This window comes from Alosa pseudoharengus, unplaced genomic scaffold, assembly GCF_046254945.1.
Source record: "Alosa pseudoharengus isolate Yale_2024_CS ecotype anadromous, Long Island Sound unplaced genomic scaffold, YU_APseudo_1.1 YU_APseudo_1.1_scf_1, whole genome shotgun sequence".
Lineage (NCBI taxonomy): Eukaryota > Metazoa > Chordata > Actinopteri > Clupeiformes > Clupeidae > Alosa > Alosa pseudoharengus.
In genome coordinates, this window is record NW_027468564.1 from 14,502,801 (window position 1) to 14,517,444 (window position 14,644).

Below are 14,644 nucleotides of genomic sequence, written 5' to 3' on the forward strand. Positions count from 1 at the left end.
GTGATGGAGCGAAGGGCAAGCGAGCATTGCCGCAGAATGTGAATAACTTTGTGGTCTCAACACTGCAACGAAAGTTCCCTGCTATGGGGAGGAGTGAACTGAAGGACTGCATCAATAAGATCAACGAATTCCTCCGCACAACACGCAGATCTTCCCAGGGATTCAACGTGCTTTAAATTTAGACTGTAGAATGTAGACTGTTCATTATTTCAATAAATAAGTTTTCTCTGAAGCACTTTCCCGACTTCGTCTTTCTATAGGCTAAGCATATCATGGAGATAGAGTAGAAAACTGGATTTAACTAAACAAATGTAACTAAGTAAACTGATTGTTTACTCTACAGTAGGCTATGTTCCCCCTCTCAGGCTGTACAGTAGGCCTATTGAAAGTAGGCTAATGAGCTCAATAGACACGTTAGCGCTTCCATTAGGAAACTTTCGTTGCAGACTTTCACAACAGATTGTTTAGCCTACTGTAGGCCTACTCTACAGTAGCCTAGGCTATAGGTTATGTTCCCCCTCTCAGGCTGTACAGTAGGCCTATTGAAAGTAGACTAATGAGCTTAGACACATTAGCGCTTCCAGCCTAATGACTTTCACACATGAATGATTTACAGTAGACACATTAGCGCTCCACGCAGTGGCGTAACTATAGGTGCAGCAAGTGCAGTCGCACCAGGGCCTGTGACCTCCCGGGGCCCGTCTCTACCCCCGCAATACAATTGCTGGAAAATTCTATACCGGTCCTTTCTGACTACCTGCGTGCCTTTGACCAGGCCAAGGCTACAGCGCAGACACTCGCAAATAAATGGGGGTTCAGAGTACATTTGAAAATGTTAGAGCACGGAGAGTGAAGCGTCACTTTGACGAACTATCGGAAGATGAACGCTTAACCGATGCAGAGAGATACTTCAAAGTGCAGGTATTTAATGCAACTCTGGACATCATAATCAGTCAGCTCTCCCAAAGATGTGCAAGCATGCGGGAAACTTGTTATGTGTTTGAGTCTTTACGTCCTATGATCCTTCAACTCGCAGGTGATGATGAACTGCTTGAAAAGGCAGTAGCCTACGTTTGTCAGACCATTATAGTGTGGCAAGAATGGTATTTTCGGTTAGCCTGACTACGCCACTCTGGGAATTTCACCCAGAGAAATATTAATTTAATTTTAACAGGGTGAGTATGGCACACAAGTTCGTTTACTCAGCAGGCAAAGAGACGTGGTTCCATCCATAAAAATATGTTTATTTGTAACAAAGGAGTAATGACACAAGACAAATAAGATCCACACACAAACAACTGACAGATACAGGGGAAGGATATCGGGGCTGAGGCTTACCGGCGGGGAGAGAGAGGTCACCATAGGCCAGGAGGGATCCTGGGAAACCACTCACACGTGCCCACCCACACACACGCACACGGCAAGAGGGATACCAGTCCACGAGCACACGTGATCACAGCACACAAGAAGAGGATACCACCACCTCAGGAGAGCAGCTACCCTCCCCACTTTTAGGCCCCCAGCTCCTAAGAAGAAACAAGACGGGAATAAACACTAGACCCGGACAAGCGCACACACACAAGCACACATAGACATCGACACACACACATACATATACACACCAAAATGACTACAGACAGAAAAAGACAGACACAAAAACCATAAATCAAACAAAAATACAATTTACAATTCTGAGGCCAGCTACTTTGATCACTGGTGATCTGCAGCTAACTAAGTGGCCTCCCACCAGTGTATAAATCAAAATAAAGAAATATAAGACAAAAACACACAATTCAGACACATCAAGGCAGAAAGGGACTAGTGGCTATGGCCACAACAAAGCACACGACGATAACACCTTTAACCAGCCGTAAATGTCAAGGTGTCTGCACCCGCCACTGCCGCTAGCTTATGCGCCTAAGCAACGCTAACGAGAAGCAGGAAACAGCGAGCAGTTTGCAGGGGGACACACGATCACACAGCAAAGCAGCAGTGAGCTAGCCCAGGCGGCGGTAATTGTCAACGCAGGCCTGTGATTCCTATGGCACATCAACACAGACAAGATTAAAACTATGCAAAATCAAGAAGAACTGAACTTACTAACCCAGCGGGCTACTTACCAAATAGGCAGCAGCTCGCCACTCGGAGCCAGACAATAATTTGTAGCGATTCGTCTTTCCTAGTGTGGTTGGTGGAGAGAACCATATATGTCGCCAGAGGAGTGAGGCAAAAGACTGACGGTGCTGTGGGATCATTGATAGCCAATATGAGAAACGAACACTGGATAAACCAAACAAGACAGCGACAGAGCGAAAGCAAGAGAGAGCGAGAGAGAGAGAGAGCAAACATATCTCTTACCGGCAACCAGGCAGAAGGGGGGCGTAACGGGAAGTGGCAAAGGCAAGAGTCCAGGCGTTTGCCTAAGCGAACTCAACCTATCATTTTATAGTGTGACCAGGTAAACCAATTGGCTAGCCAATTACAAAGGAACTCCACCCATTAATCATGCTACAATCTGTCCCACCCTTTTGCATCGTCGTCCCGATGATGGAACTCAAAGATCCCTACACCTTAATTCCAGGGCCTAAAGATGGCAGAGATTGCACTAGATACCGGGCCAACAGAATCACTTGCCCCACGGCTTGCAGCCTGTGGTAGATGGTGAGGATTAGAATGTTGGCCAGCTGTAGCCCTGGTGGTGCGACGTTGGGCTATTTCACTGGTACCAGGAAGGCTCTCTGGTGGGGGTGGTAATGGCACCACTGGCATGCTCGTACTTGCCAGGCACAGTTCCACTGGAACAGAGGGTGCAGCAGGGGCCTCAACAGTGGGGATGGGGTTGTGCCCGGGAACAGGAAAAGGGCAGGTGACCATAGGTGCAGGTCCCTCTTGGGGATTTTGGGCAGACACAGGGACCAAGAGGGCCAGATCACCATCTGACTCATCTTCCCCTACAGCAAGAATCTCTTCAGCCAATAAGGCAGTCTGAAGGGGACACACAATAGGATCTGGTCCTAACCGAGCCTTCAAGAGATTGCGATGTACCCGTCTTACCCTACTCTGATCACTCACGGGTGCAATTGTGTACACCACTCCCCCAGCAGAGGGGGGTTTGATGACCTGATACACCACTGGGCTCCACAGGTCCTGGATTTTATGTCGACCTCTCACCTTAAAATCCCGGAGGTAGACAAGCTGACCCTCCCCCAGTGGTGAATCATGGACATGACGATCGTGGTTTTCCTTTCGTCGGTCGGCTGCCGCCTGCAAACGGTCCCGAGCGCCGTCGAAAGCCACCTGCAGCCTGGCCTGATGTTCAAGGACCCAGTCATGTATGGTACCAGCCCTTGGCTCTTGCACCCTTCCCAACAAGAAATCAATGGGCAGACGTGGCTCTTGGCCAAACATTAGGAAGTATGGTGACTCGCCAGTAGCTGGGTGTGGGGTGGTGTTATAGCAGAAGAGTAGCTGTGGAAGGCACGCCACCCAATCTCTCTTCTGTGACACAGGTAAGGTACGGAGCAGGTTGTGCAAGGTTCGATTAAAACGCTCGCATTGGCCGTTTCCAGCCGGGTGGCAAGGAGTGGTGCGTGACTTCTCGATCCCATACAGATGACAAAGCTGTTGGATGAGGGATGCCTCAAAGCACCGCCCCTGATCTGAGTGAATACGAACCGGAACCCCAAACTTATAGAACCACTCGCAGACCAATACCTGGGCAACAGTTGATGCACGTTGGTCCCTGGTAGGGATGGCCAGTGTGTATTTACTGAATACATCTGTAATAACCAGAACATTTTCCAAGCCAGACCGAGACTGCTCCAACACAGTAAAATCAATTGCAAGCACCTCATGTGGCCGAGAGGCCAGCAGATGTCCCATAAAACTCAGTGTTGCGGGTTGAGTGTCTTTAGCCATCTGGCATCGATCACACACGCGGCACCAATGAGCCACGTCCGAAGACATGCCAGGCCAATAGCATCGCTTCCTGATCAACTCCATGGTGCGGTCGATGCCCTGATGTCCATGCTCCTGATGAAGCTGGGTCAATACCTCAGTTTTAAGACAGGCAGGTAAAATCAACTGAAAGCACTCCTCTGCACCATCTGTACGGAACACACGGCGGTATACAATGCCTTCCTTCTCCACCAGCCGATCCCACTGGCGTAAAAGGACTAAAGCGGACTTTGACATCCGTTTACGCTGTTCAGCACTGGGTCGCACTTTCTGTTTCCAGTGCACAAACACCTCTTGCAGTGTGGTGTCTGCTTCCTGCATGGACCGCATCTCAGATGCGCTGTGCCCAGGTAGAGCCGTAATTGCTGCTTGGGTTACTTGAGCTAATGGCTGTGCCTCTACTGCTAATTGTAGTGATGCCGGAAGAGCAATGCCTGAAGCCCAATCTGCGGAGCCAGGAAGGGGTGGGGGATTTTGTCTGGAAAGAGCGTCCGCATTACGGTTATGCCTGCCAGAACGGTACTTCACCTCAAAATCAAAAGAGGCCAACTGGGCAGCCCAACGCTGCTCCAACGCTCCCAACTTTGCAGAAGACAGGTGGCTAAGGGGGTTATTGTCTGTATAAACCATGCAGCGATGTCCCAGCAGGTACTCCCTAAACTTCTCGGTCATGGCCCATTTGAGCGCAAGAAACTCTAACTTCATGGAGCTGTAATTCGACATGTTGCGCTCAGTGGGCCTAAGACCCCGACTGGCATACGCTATAGGACGCACCTTTCCCTCCTGCTCTTGGGAAAGTACAGCTCCCAAGCCACTGTGGCTGGCATCCACCTCTAAAATAAAGGGCAAGCTAAAATCTGCATAAGCAAGGACCGGGGCAGTGGTGAGCCTTTGCTTTAATTCATCAAAGCTCCGCTGGCACTGCTCTGACCATACAGATGCAAGACCCTGGGTTGAACCCCTCTTGGACTTTGGGCCACTCAGCATCGCCACCAGCCCGTGTAGGGGTGCGGCCAACGTTGCAAATCCCTCCACGAACCGGCGGTAATAGCTGGCAAAGCCCAAGAAGGAGCGCAGCTCTGAAGCAGTGGTAGGGCAACGCCAACTGGCAACAGCCTCAATCTTTTTGGGATCAGTAGCCACTCCTTGACTCGAGATGACATGTCCTAGGTATCCCACCTCCTGTCTGAAAAAAGCACACTTCCCCAACTTAGCCTTGAGTCCCTCTCGCTGCAGTCGCCCCAGGACTACCTCCAGTCGTTCCAGGTGTTGGGCAACTGAGGAGGAGAAGATGACTATATCGTCGAGGTAGAGGAGAAGTGTTTGACATTGTTGATCGCCAAAAAGCCGCTCCATCAGCCTCTGAAAGGTCGCTGGAGCATTACAAAGCCCAAATGGCATGCGGTTCCATTCGAAGAGGCCGAATGGAGTACAAAAGGCTGTCTTGGCACGATCTCCCTCAACAACAGGAACCTGGTTGTAACCGCTGGCTAAATCCATTGTGGAAAACCAGCGGGCTCCTGCCAAGGCATCAAGGGACTCCTCAATGCGGGGGAGGGGGAATGCATCCTTGCGAGTCTTGGCATTCAGTTGGCGGTAGTCCACGCACATGCGCAGGCTACCGTCCTTCTTGCGCACCAAGACTATTGGGGATGCGTAAGGGCTGCTGCTCTCCCTAATGATCTGTGACTCCAACAGCTGGTTAATATGGGCCTTAGCCATCTCATATTCCGATGGGGGAATCCGCCTGTGTCGTTGCCGAACAGGGGCATCATCAACTAATGGGATGTGGTGAGAAAGAAGACTGGTGCAGCCCAGGTCTCCGTCATGAGAGGAAAAGATTCCACTGAACCTCTGCAGCAAAGCCCTGACCTGAATATGTTCTGGCTCAGACAAGATGGACAAATTGAGCGCTTCAATTTGATCTAATATGGATGGTGCCACTGTTTGTGAGGCAATAGTTGCAGTCACAGTGTCAACCTCTGTTACATTTGCGGGCAGACTAACCACCTGTACGCAACATACACTACCCAAGTCTGTACGAGGGTAAAGCAAAACATCCTCAGAACTTACATTGACTACTGGTATATAACCAGTACCACGCATCACCCTGATCAGGGCAGGGGAAGCCAGCAAGCCAGCAGGTAGTCCTGTATCTGGAGGTTCAAATAAAACAGGGTTATGGGAATACTGTTCTGAGCAAGTTGCTGCTACCATCATCATAGTGCCCCCCGGGATACGATAAGCCCGCCTCCCCCGGACTTTCACCCTCCCAGACTTCACAGGTGGGCGGTCAGCATGATGACACAGCTGTAAGGCTTGAACAACAGAGCTATGGGCCTGAGATAGACAAGGCAAATCAAAAAGGGCAGGGCCATGCTGGCCAAAGAGTTCATGATAACATTTACTCAGAATATTCATTCCCACAACTCCTGGAGCATGGGAGCTGACCCCTCCGGGAGGATCTCTGACAACCAGCACCCCACAATGCTGTATCAACTTCCCACAAAGCTCCACCTCTAGTTCAAGATAGCCAACATAGGGAATGGCAAGTCCATTCGCTGCGCGGAGCTGCAGCCATTGGCAAGATCGAAGGCGGTCTACACCCCATGGCTCAAAATGAGTAGCAAAGAAAGTTTCCGTGATCGTAGACACCATAGACCCGGTGTCTATTAAGCAGGGTACAAGGACCCCACCAATTAATACGTCTAAATGCGGGCATGAAGACATTAAACTGGACCTGACAGACAAATCACTTGAGCCAGTTGGCCCCCCACCGGAACTGTGGCTCTGCAGATCGGTGGGTGTTAGTTTTCCGCCGGCTGACGAGGGAAGGACTGTCGTATCCCACTAGAGGGGGCTGTCAGAGAAGGCTGAGTACGAGGGGGAACCCGTTCCCCGTCGCATTCACGTGCGAAGTGGCCAGGCCGCTGACACCTTCTGCATATGATGGCATTACTACGGGGAGGTAGTCTGGGCTGCTGTAACGAAGCCACACTCTGTGCAAGCTGGTTCAACTGCTCCTGTTGGCGCATCAAAATATTTTTTAACTCCGCAAACTCAGAGCCTTCAGATACCATGCTAGAAGCCCCCCTAGACTCTCCCTGTACGCCATATTGGATGCCATATGCCATTGGGACTGAATGGCTACGAGCCCTCATACCACCTGGCATGCCCTCCCGCTCCCACCTAATTGCCTCTGTTCTTATTTCCAGCATGGTTATGGTTGGCTGGCGGCGTATCAGCTGTTTAAGCTCTCTACGCAAAGCACCGTCAACCACATGCTCTGAAAATTGATCGCGTAACAGCACCTCAGCATTTACCAAACCCTCCGGCGCACACTGTTTAATTCTCTCCATAAAATTCATCAAGGCCAAAGAAAACTCTAGCAAAGTCTCACCGTCTTCCTGTTTCCTAGAAAAGAAAGCCTCTTGTAGGGCTACATATGACTGAGAGCACCCATATAATTCCCTTAAGATGGCAATTATCTTCTCAGGGTCACTCTTGTCGGAATTTGGACGATATTTAATCTCCTCCTTAGCCTCCCCCTCTAGGTGGTCAAACAGGAAAAAGGCTTGCTCAGTGACAGAGAGGTGACGAGCCCGCATACAGGCCTGCGCCTCTTCAACCCACTCAATTACACCAACACCTGACCTGCCATTAAACATAGGGCACTTTCTATCGCGAGGTACAAAAACCAATCTCTCTGGGACAGAAAGACTAGCACTAACAGGGGCTGGCACAGTCAAAGGAGTGACAGGAACCCCAGAGGGCCCTGCAGTACCACTGGGCTCGGTAGGAGTTACTCGTTCCTGCCGCAACTTCTCATTACCTGCCTTTAACTGTGCTACCATATCCCTAAGCTGTTGCGATTCCTCCTGCATGATGGATAAGAAAGTTAGGCCTTAAAGCAAACAAGGGAATGCTCAATGAATAGGAGCACAAAGATTAAATTTCACAGCTATCCGAATGAAACCCACTGCTGCTTTGCTGAAGAAAAAAAAACTTACGATAAACATTCAATCAGAATATCCTGTACAGAGACACCCAGAACAACGAAAGAAAATAATGGATACAACACAAGGATTGGAACACACGTCTCTGCTCTTAGGGAGTAGATCGATCCTGCCGACTACGCCAAATGTGGCAAGAATGGTATTTTCGGTTAGCCTGACTACGCCACTCTGGGAATTTCACCCAGAGAAATATTAATTTAATTTTAACAGGGTGAGTATGGCACACAAGTTCGTTTACTCAGCAGGCAAAGAGACGTGGTTCCATCCATAAAAATATGTTTATTTGTAACAAAGGAGTAATGACACAAGACAAATAAGATCCACACACAAACAACTGACAGATACAGGGGAAGGATATCGGGGCTGAGGCTTACCGGCGGGGAGAGAGAGGTCACCATAGGCCAGGAGGGATCCTGGGAAACCACTCACACGTGCCCACCCACACACACGCACACGGCAAGAGGGATACCAGTCCACGAGCACACGTGATCACAGCACACAAGAAGAGGATACCACCACCTCAGGAGAGCAGCTACCCTCCCCACTTTTAGGCCCCCAGCTCCTAAGAAGAAACAAGACGGGAATTAACACTAGACCCGGACAAGCGCACACACACAAGCACACATAGACATCGACACACACACATACATATACACACCAAAATGACTACAGACAGAAAAAGACAGACACAAAAACCATAAATCAAACAAAAATACAATTTACAATTCTGAGGCCAGCTACTTTGATCACTGGTGATCTGCAGCTAACTAAGTGGCCTCCCACCAGTGTATAAATCAAAATAAAGAAATATAAGACAAAAACACACAATTCAGACACATCAAGGCAGAAAGGGACTAGTGGCTATGGCCACAACAAAGCACACGACGATAACACCTTTAACCAGCCGTAAATGTCAAGGTGTCTGCACCCGCCACTGCCGCTAGCTTATGCGCCTAAGCAACGCTAACGAGAAGCAGGAAACAGCGAGCAGTTTGCAGGGGGACACACGATCACACAGCAAAGCAGCAGTGAGCTAGCCCAGGCGGCAGTAATTGTCAACGCAGGCCTGTGATTCCTATGGCACATCAACACAGACAAGATTAAAACTATGCAAAATCAAGAAGAACTGAACTTACTAACCCAGCGGGCTACTTACCAAATAGGCAGCAGCTCGCCACTCGGAGCCAGACAATAATTTGTAGCGATTCGTCTTTCCTAGTGTGGTTGGTGGAGAGAACCATATATGTCGCCAGAGGAGTGAGGCAAAAGACTGACGGTGCTGTGGGATCATTGATAGCCAATATGAGAAACAAACACTGGATAAACCAAACAAGACAGCGACAGAGCGAAAGCAAGAGAGAGCGAGAGAGAGAGAGAGCAAACATATCTCTTACCGGCAACCAGGCAGAAGGGGGGCGTAACGGGAAGTGGCAAAGGCAAGAGTCCAGGCGTTTGCCTAAGCGAACTCAACCTATCATTTTATAGTGTGACCAGGTAAACCAATTGGCTAGCCAATTACAAAGGAACTCCACCCATTAATCATGCTACAATCGCATGGACATTGCACCGACATTCCCAACACAACTCCACTCATTTAGGTCTTGCTTTAAAGCAGAGATTTCACAGAAGTCATCTATTTTTCAACTTGCTAAAATGCTGGTGGTAGATTATGACAGTGTAACATCCACATTCGGGGAAGTGTGTACTGCTCTCATGTTGTTTCTGACATTGCCTGTGACTGTGGCAACAGCTGAGCGATCTTTTTCCAAATGTTCAACAATTGCTGGTGTACAGGCTATAATCAATTAGCTAAATCATTTGTCCAGCTGTTTAAAACATTTTTCGTGTTACATTCAAACGCAAAAGGTGCTTTGATATCTTTTTTGTTTAAACGTCGGCAAGCAGGCATGCTGCGGTTGCAATGAATGAGGATAATTGGTTTTATCTGCGGTGTTATTTTTTGCATTTTGTATGACTCGCTCCAGTCTCAACAGCACATCTACTTTTTTGCACGGTGATTTCTTAAAGGAGCTGCACCATCTTACAACAATTGCATCTACATTTTCATATTAGAATGTTTTGTCAAGTGTAAGCTTAAACTACCGTGATCAATTTAAGTTTCCGTGCCCCCGCTGAAAGTCTCTTATGCTCTTATGCGCTTATCGTTACACTATCAAATCTATAAGTAACCGTGACAAATAGGGTATAAGATATATAAACTCACGCTATTGTATATGTTTGGTAATGGCTCAGCTTTCTCTGATTGTTCTACTGACTTGGAAACTGCATCATGGAAGCAGTAAGTCAAGTCGCATCAAAAATAGTAGTGGCACCAAAGTGACACCTTGTGGTTGTTTGGGTCAACTGCAGTTTGTGCCATTTCTGCCGAGAAAATGGGGATCGTGATTCCTGAAGGAACCCGTCCAAACTTAACAGGGACCCACTGTAGCTTACACTCACTCACACACACACACACACAGTAGACAACACACGTCACAATGGAACAACACACACATACCTTACACTCACTCACACACAGACACATACATATACATACACACACACACACATACACATACATACCGTACACTCACACACACTCATACCTTACACTCACTCTCACACACACACAACCTTATACTCACTCACAGACACACACACACACACACTCATACACACACTATCACATACACACTATCACAGACACACACACACCTTACAGTCATACACACCCACACACGCGATCATATAATAGTCTACCATTCATTTGTGCCACAAATGATTAGACGTGTGACAGAAGCATGGGCATAGCCTGTAACTTCACTGCTCTGCGGACTAGCAATCTCATCGGAGAGGAGGCCCTAACGCTGCAGATAATAGACAGAGAAAGGCAAGCATGCTCAGGGCACAGAACACAGTTGCATGTCCAGTGCAGCCATGGGTCTGGTGAATATAGCCTACCGAATGCAGATGCTCACGCTTTGCCTGGTCTGGACTAGAAGCCTGTGTTTCAAAGATTTAGAAGCGGGGCGCGTAGCGCTCTAGAATCTTTGGTAGCCTAGCAACCCAGCCCCCTGGTAAAACAAATGTGTTTGTCAGAGAGAAGCTGAGGCCTTGTAGTTTCTTATAGGGAACAATCAGAATAGCTGCGGGAAGTACTGGCACAGAGGTACAGGCTAGAATACTGTTTTATATTTCTGCCAGATAACAAATATCTCTGAACTGACCACCATTCCAGCCCTCTAGGTCACTTGAGATGACTTAGAAACACAACTGAGCCCTAGCACCAGGTCTTAAAATGCATACTGACAATAAAAGGCTTACTGTGTGGCAACCAGGTGTAGAACACAGGTGTAGAAGCATAATCCTGGTCTCAAATGAAAGGTAACACTCTGAGGTTTCTTGTAGACTATTTGGATTGTATGTCAGGGGTTCTGATATAGAATGACTACACAAAATATGGTATAATTACACAAAAGTCTCTTTTTTTTCATTTTGGGTGTGTATAAGATGGACTATACGTCTGCACAACTAATATTGGATAAAACAACATGAATATTCCATTTCTAGGGAATCCTGTGAATATGTCAAGGCCCAATATGCTGCATCTACTTATTGCACTGCAGCTGCACTGCAGCTAGAAAGTAGGGAAGCACCAAAAGCGGAGGAGGGGGAGGGGGGCATTTTTTATCACATTTAAGTGAGACATAGTTTGATTAATCTGACAATGTAAAGCACCATACAAATTGTACATTAAAAATGTTGTCTTATATGTATTCCCAAAAGTCCAAGCTTTCAAATGGTGTATAATATTACTATGCTACATAACAATATGGTGCATAAAATTGATTTAGAATGTTGGGGGGCCGTTGAAGGCTGCTCCATAACTGGTTTAAGAAAATATATACAAAGAACTTCTTCATGCCCATGAATAGAGAGAGTTTAGCTTACTGTTTAGTTGGAGTTACTACACCTCAGCGAGAACAATACACGGCCATTTTGAATTGAGACATAGTGAGATAAATTTGATCATGTAAAGCACTACACATATTATACATGACAGATGCTGTCATGTATTGATTCCCAAGAGTCCAAGCTTTCAAATGGTGTATAATATGACTAGGCTACATCACAATACGATGCCTAAAAATTACTCAGATTTGTTTTGGGGGTGGGGGTGTAAATGGAACGTCTGGGAACTATTGTATATTAACACTGACCACATGTCACCTTGACCTTTGACCCCACAGACATTGAGTACTTTTCAGTTAACCAGGCCCTTATAATGAATAAATATGCCATGTTTGAGGTCGTTCAACCGGGTTTGAGGATGTTAGAACATATCATAATGTGTTAAGACATCATTTTGGTTTGGTTTGCATTTTTTTCTGGAGGATTGGAGTTGTAGGCCTGAAATTCCTTATCTACATAAAAAGACGATTCCAACAACCAAAGATGCCTTAGTAAGATGTTAGTAAGAAATATAAGAGTAAGAAAGATATAATATTATACTAGACTGCATTTCCGGCGGGAACCTGCGAAAGTGTGCTTGCCCTGGTCCGGTCAGCAACGTGAGCGGACAGTGGCATACGCTATGCTGAACCTGGCTTGATCCAGGCATTGTAACAGTGCCTTTCAGTGTTGGAGCAGTGGCAATATCTCAAAAGCTCTAGGAGAGGGCTATTCAACTATTGGCTTGCGGGTTGAATGTGATTAGTTGGATTTTACCTTTGGCCTGCCTTCGAATTTAGCTTCTATTCTATTCTATTCTAGCTCTAATAGCCACAATAGGAGTAATTTTAGCAACACCGTATTTTGTGTGGCCCATAACGACCCAGTGGATCATGAAAATGTGGCAAAATTCACATTCATTGCTTGTTGTTGGTACATTAATCCCATTCAGATTGCCACTTATCTGAGATGTAAGAATTCAGTATAGGTTTAAGGTCTGGGGCAGGGATTTGACATTCTGTGACTTCTTCATTGAGGGCTTGCTTAGCAGCACTGTCCGCTTTCTCATTTCCCCTCAGACCAACATGGCCTGGGACCCAGCAAAAAACTACACTCAAGTTCTGGTTCTTTAGACGTTCTAGTTGATCAAGCTCAGCTTTGGTTGTACTTTTTGCGTGACATTAAAGCCTACTGGAAAGATTTTTAATTGCAATTTAATTGAATGCAATTTACTTTTACGATTAAATCAAATTAATTTATCCCTCTCACCCATAGTTTTCTATTTATTTACAAATGTACATAGGCCTACTGTAATTACATTTATACATAGTTATTCTACTGATCTTCATACTATTCATCCTGCACATAAACTTATTCTTACTACTCTTATAATGTTGTTTCTGCACTACAATGACACTGTTTCCACACTGCACATAGCTGTATGTTATGTACATATCTGTTATATATTTGTCATATTGAATATCCATATTTATTCTGTTTTATTATATTCTGTTAATACACTGCATATATCTATATTATTATTTCTACTATTATAATGTTACTACTACATACATTATTCTACTTATTGTATGAGATACCTGCTAATACACTGCACATATTTATATTTAATTCATATTACTCTAAACCACCTTCTGTAAATCAACTGTATACTACTGTCTACATTGCACTATATTTCTTGACCTGTCTCTGTATATTTCATCACCTTTCTATACTTTGCATCACATTGTATGCATACTGTAGCTACATGAATCACAGCTAAGATCCTTGGTTGCTATGAAGGCCAGTCGTTCTAAATGGATGGTTGCTATGGCCAAAGGCCAGTTATCTCTGCCGTTGTCAAGCGGGCATATCCTAACTTTATATTATTTTAAACATCTATATTTTACTTAGCCTACTTCCATACAGTGAGTCCCATTAAGAAGTGGCCACTTCATTTGTGCTTACCGTGATTCACACAGCAGCATTATTAAATGAATCTGTCACCATATGCCTATGTTTGCAAAGAAAACATTTTAATTTGATTCACATGAAACGTTACATTTAATGTACATGTTGACAATGAGTAGGCTAGTTTTGGTTGTTGGTGGTGTTATTGCATCCCTTAGTTATGCCTACAATGCAAGTTCCCTCGCGATTGGAAGCTCCTGTAGACAATAGTAGACGCATTTCAAAACATCGCGTTAGGAGTCCTCGCCACTTCTTTTAAGTTGTCACAGACTTAGGTGCTACTTTTAGGGCTAAAGTGCTTCGTGAATTACTGTTAGTAAAAAAAATAGCAGTCCTAAAGTTACAAGTGACAAAGTTACGAGTGCAAGCATCTCATATTAAATGACCATGACATTACGCTAAACAACATAAATCCCAATTAGCAACATACATCTCCTCCCTATTAGGGGTTTGCACGGCGTGTCATCAGATCTGGACGTTGCCATATTGGAGATACTCGCCTCATTAGAAAGCATTAGGCACTGAAGTAAATCCCTAACATCGTCAAGGAAAATGGTTAATTATTGCCGTGTTTTAGGTTGTACCAATAGGGCCGACTGAGAAAAATATCTGGTGTAGGTATCGACTTCCAAAAGTTATTGAAAAAACAGGGAGAAAGGACAATAATGCCAGAAGTTATCGGAGGAAGGGGGGCGCTTGTGGTTGAACTTGGTACTTCGTCTCCCTCACCCAACTCATATGGATCTGCGCTG

At 46.1% G+C, this 14,644-nt stretch overlaps 1 long non-coding RNA gene across 1 annotated transcript; it reads right to left on the reverse strand.

Moving 5' to 3' along the window:
- Positions 1–8,197: 8,197 nt before the first annotated feature.
- On the reverse strand, positions 8,198–9,491 carry LOC143121731 (uncharacterized). The gene is made up of 3 exons (XR_012986532.1): positions 9,368–9,491; positions 9,130–9,252; positions 8,198–8,535 (listed from the first exon to the last, which is right to left on the reverse strand). It is a non-coding gene; the product is annotated as an uncharacterized LOC143121731 (long non-coding RNA).
- Between the last annotated feature and the right edge of the window lie 5,153 nt (positions 9,492–14,644).